The sequence below is a fragment of the Triticum aestivum genome, chromosome 4A (genome assembly GCF_018294505.1).
Source record: "Triticum aestivum cultivar Chinese Spring chromosome 4A, IWGSC CS RefSeq v2.1, whole genome shotgun sequence".
In the NCBI taxonomy this organism is placed as follows: Eukaryota; Viridiplantae; Streptophyta; class Magnoliopsida; order Poales; family Poaceae; genus Triticum; species Triticum aestivum.
In genome coordinates this window covers 298,848,217-298,853,762 of record NC_057803.1, presented here as the reverse complement: position 1 = coordinate 298,853,762, position 5,546 = coordinate 298,848,217, and positions in this window count along the sequence as shown.

Below are 5,546 nucleotides of genomic sequence, written 5' to 3'. Positions count from 1 at the left end.
ATTTATCCCTCAACTACGAGGGGAGGTAAGGAACTGCCATCTAGCTCTGCACTTGATTCACCTTCTGTTACGAGTAAGCTAGCGACACCTAAACCTACTACTGCTATGAATTCTGATATGTCGCATGTTATTGATGATGCCACTTCTGCTATGCATGATACTTATGATGAAACTACTTCTATACTTGATACTACTGTGCCACTTGGTGAATTTCTAGATGAGAAAATTTCTAAGTCTAGAGAAAGTGAAATTAGTGAACCTGAACACGATGATGTTAGTGATGATGAACCTATGCCTGTTAATCCTGAGGGTTATCTTTTTAATAATGAATCTTTTGAAGCTATTCTTGCTTGTCCGGATAAACCTGAACGTAAGAGGTTACTAATTAAGTGGAGTAAGGAATCTTTTAGAGGTAGGATGAGACCCGACCCTGCTTTTGCTACTTCACCTATCTGTGTTCCTGATCAGGATTATTATGATATTACTGTTGATCCAGATATAATTACTTTGGTTGAATCTGATCCTTTTTATGGCTATGAATCTGAAACTGTTGTGGTACATCTTCGTAAGTTAGATGAAATAGCTGCCCTGTTTACTAATAATCTGAGATCGCGCCACTTTTATATACTCAAAATATTTCCGTTCTCATTAAAGGGTGATGCTAAGAAATGGTTTAATTCTCTTGATCCTGCCTGTGTGCAAAGTCCCCAGGATATGATTTATTACTTCTCTGCTAAATATTTCCCTGCTCATAAGAAACAAGCTGCTTTGAGGGAAATATACAATTTTGTGCAAATTGAAGAAGAGAGTCTCCCACAAGCTTGGGGGAGGCTTCTCAAGTTACTTAATGCTTTGCCTGATCATCCTCTTAAGAAACCTGAAATATTTGATATCTTTTATAATGGACTAACTGATGCTTCCAGAGACTACCTGGATAGTTGTGCTGGTTCTCTTTTCAGGGAAAGAACACCGGATGATGCTGAAATTTTATTGAATAATATGTTGGCAAATGAAAATAATTGGGCACCTCCTGGGCCACCTCCTGAGCCAACTCCTGAGCCAGCTCCTGAGCCAATTACTGAGCCTATTCCTAAACCAACTCCGAAGAAGAGAGGTGTTCTATTTCTCAGTCCCGAAGATATGCAAGAGGCAAAGAAATCTATGAAAGAAAAAGGTATTTAAGCTAAAGATGTTAAGAATTTACTTCCTATTGAAGAAATACATGGTCTTAATTTACTGCCTGTTGAAGAAGTATATGATCTCAATTACTTATTTACTGAAGAACCTCCCGATATCCCGACACAGGTAGTAAAGGTAAATTCTCTCTATAGATATGATAAAGTTGAAGTCCCTCCTACTAAAATTGCTAGTGAGTGCTTGGATGAGTTTGATGACTTTATGTTTAAGCAAGATGACTTTAATGCTTATTTTGGTAGACAATTAAAGCAGAATACCTTTATGATTAAACGCTTGAGTGATTATATGGATAATATTAGAGGTGAACTTAAACTTGTTAGCAAACATGCTTCTATGGTTACCACTCAAGTAGAACAAGTACTTAAAGCTCAGAAAGAAATGCTTGATGAAATGAATAGCAAGAAAAATGATTATGCTGTTAGAGTGGCTACTAGAACTGGTAGAATGACTCAGGAAGCTTTGTATCCTGAAGGCCACCCTAAGAGAATCGAGCAAGATTCTCAAAGAAATAATATTGATGCACCTAGTTCTTCTAAAAGGAAGAAAAAGAAAAATGATAGAACTGTGCAAACTTCTAGTGAACCTATTGCTGAACCACCTGATAATCCAAATGATATCTCTATGTCTGATGCTGAAACACAATCTGGTAATGAACATCAACCTAGTGAAAATGTTAATGATGATGTTCATGATGATGCTCAACCTAGTAATGATAATGATGTAGAAGTTGAACCTGATGTTGATCTTGATAACCCACAATCAAAGAATCAATGTTATGATAAAAGAGACTTCGTTGCTAGGAAACATGGTAAAGAAAGAGAACCATGGGTTCAGAAACCCATGCCTTTTCCTCCGAAACCATCCAAGAAAAAGGATGATGAGGATTTTGAGCGCTTTGCTGAAATGATTAGACCTATCTTTTTGCGTATGCGATTGACTGATGTGCTCAAAACAAATCCTTATGCTAAGTATATGAAGGATATCATTACTAATAAAAGAAAGATACCGGAGGCTGAAATTTCCACCATGCTTGCTAATTACACTTTTAAGGTGGAATACCAAAGAAACTTGGAGATCCAGGAGTACCTACTATACCATGCTCCATTAAAAGAAATTATGTTAAAACTGCTTTATGTGATCTTGGAGCCGGTGTTAGTGTTATGCCTCTCTCTTTATATCATAGACTTGACTTGAATAAGTTGACACCTACTGAAATATCTTTGCAAATGGCTGATAAATCAACTGCTATACCTGTCGGTATTTGTGAGGATGTACCTGTTGTGGTTGCAAACGTTACTATTTTAACGGACTTTGTTATTCTTGATATTCCCAAGGATGATAGTATGTCTATTATTCTTGGAAGACCTTTCCTTAATACTGCAGGGGCTGTTATTGATTGCAACAAAGGCAATGTCACTTTTCATGTTAATGGTCATGAGCATACGGTGCACTTTCCGAGGAAACAACCTCAAGTTTATAGTATCAACTCTATTGGAAAAATTCCATCGATTATATTTGGAGGTTTTGAATTTCCTCTTCCTACTGTCAAAAAGAAATATGATATACTTATTGTTGGGGATGTCCATATCCCCGTTGAGGTAACATAGTGTTATTCGAAATTTCTCCGGTTCCATGATTATCAGAATGAGTTTGTTAACAAGACTTGATCAACCTTGTTAGTGGATTCTTTTTGATGAGCATGAGATAGATGAAACTAGAAGCACAACCTTCTGTACCCTCTTTATATTTTCTGTTCTTTAGTAGAAATAAAGTAAAATAGTATTTTTCTGTCTGTTTCCTGACTTATCCGTGCAATATAAAAATATCCCGAAAATAAAATTCCTCAGAATGCCATGCCAATTTAATATGATTTTTTCGGGAATATTTAAGGATTTTTAGTGCAAAAATTACCGCGGGGGGAGCTGCCACCTGGTCACGAGGGCGGAGGGCGCGCCCTACCCCCCTGGGCGTGCCCCCCTGGGCCCTCCTCCACTTATTCCTACACCCATCTTCTTCCTTTGTCTCGCACAAACCCGAAAAACCAACTCAAGCTCGTGTTCCAGCAACTTTTGCTATGATTTTCGATCTCCTTGCTCAAAGCACCTCTCGCAAAACTGCTTGGGGAGATTGTTCCTTGGTATGTGACTCCTCCATTGGTCCAATTAGTTTTTGTTCTAGTGCTTTATTCTGTCACATCCCTGGTCCTATTATGCACTAGGCCAGACCTCATGTGAGCATCATGTTTTAATTCAAATGAAATTTGAATTGAGGGATTTTCTAAGCCTCAGAAACCTTCTAAAAATGATGATCAACATTAAAAATTGCTTCAAATGCTTCCAAGGAAATGTTCCTTTTCAGCTTTGAAAAATATTGGCAAGAATAAAATGCAAACCAATATTTTTGGAGTGACTGAAACATTTATTTTGGGGCCTTTGAATTAATTCAATAACTATTTGCATTGGATATATATTTGATATATAAATAATATATGTCCAATAATACTGGAACATTTTTATGTGGTTTGGTATATTTTAGCTCTAGCCACATAACTATTTTCAGGATTTTATAAAATGTTTAGTATTTTACTAAACTAAAACAACACAGAACAAAATAGATAAATAAAACAGAAATAGAAAGAGCAGAGGACTACCTGGCGCTCACCTCAGCCCACTTACCTGGCCCAGCTCCTCCAGCGCGGCCCAGCCCACCCTTTTCCTGTCGTCTTCCTCCCCTCGCACCGAAGCAGCTCGGTGGCGAGCGCTGGCGATGCCCCGGCCACCTCCTGCTTGCCGCCTTTCCCTCGTCGCCCTGGACTCCGTCCGCGACGCCATGCAGCCCCTGGCCCTTCTCACTCCCTCTGTACTCCTCCCCCCCTTCTCTGCTCTCTCCCGCAGCACCACCGACACGCCACCATCACCGCCGATGCCGATTGCCGCAGCCACCGGCCACCCCTCGCCCTCCCGCTGAGCTCAGGAGCTCCGCCACTCCGTCCTCGACCCACCTCACCGAGCCACACCCCTCCAGAAGCCCCCGAACGACCTCACCGGGCTCGTCTTCTACCTCGGACCCGCCGGCCATCACCGTCAAATTCGTCGGCTCCGGACCCTCCCCGACCTCGCCGAGCGTTCCGTCGTCATCGCGGTGAGCCCCGTCGTGTTTCCCCTCTCTCCATTCGCTCGCCCCTATGCTGCACCCGCCGTCTCACCGCAACCGGAGCTCGCTGCCGCCGGCCATGTTGCCGTCGCGGCCATGGCTTGTTTCGGTCGCGTCCGAGCACGGCTTCGAGCTCGTGGGGCTCACAGGAAGCCCATGCGCAGCTCAGCTTGTCCAAAACCCCACCAGGGCCTCGCGCCCGTTACCACCCGAACTCCGGCGCCGCCGCGAGCTCCGTTCCGACGAGCCCCGGCGTCCCCGCAGCCTCCCACCTACCCCATCAGATGCGGGAGAGCCCGGGCTACGCCCCGGTGCCCTCAGCGCGCGAATCCGATGCCCTAGCGCAAGTCCGGCGTGCCCCCGCCGTGCTCCGTGGTCGTCGCCGGCGAAACTCCGGCGGGAGCTGACGTGGCTCCGTCATTAGGAGCTAATCCAACTAACTAAACCACCTACAGCCACTGACAGTAGGCCCCACCCCTGGTCAAACCCCAGTCAGCACTGGGTTTGACCGGGATTAGTTCCTGAGTCACTGACCAGTGGACCCCACTGGTCAGGTTTGACCTGGGGCGCCCAGTTGACTCTGCTGACGTCACCGTGACGTGGTGCTGACGCCATAAATCATTTCTGGATTTATTATTATTTCAGGAAATTTCAGAAAATGCCCTAAACTTCAATAAATCATAGAAATTCAACCGTAACCCCAAATTAAATAATTTATATATGAAAAATTATCAGAAAAATTCAAGGAATCCATCTGTACCATTTTCATGCATGTTAGAACAACTTATAGCTGCTGTATAGCACAAATCAATTAAATGACATTTGAATAATCACATATGGAGTTTGAATTTGAATCTTGTATTCAAACCAACCCCATTTAATCTGTTGCTAGTTGCATTAGCTCAAAACACATTCATATTGCCATGTCATAAGCATGCATCATATTGTGCATTGCATTGATCGTGTTTCTTCTGTGTTTGCCGGTGTTGTTCTCCCTCGGTAGACGTTGTACCGACGATGTGATCGTTGACACTGATGAAGACTCAATGTTATCTTCAAAAGTGCCAGGCAAGCAAAACCCCCTTGTTCATTCCGATACAATCCCACTCTCTCGCTCCTGCTCTCTTTTACTGCATTAGGACAACAACGATTCATCTGTTACTTGCTGCGGTAGCTGAACCCCTTTATCCTTTGCA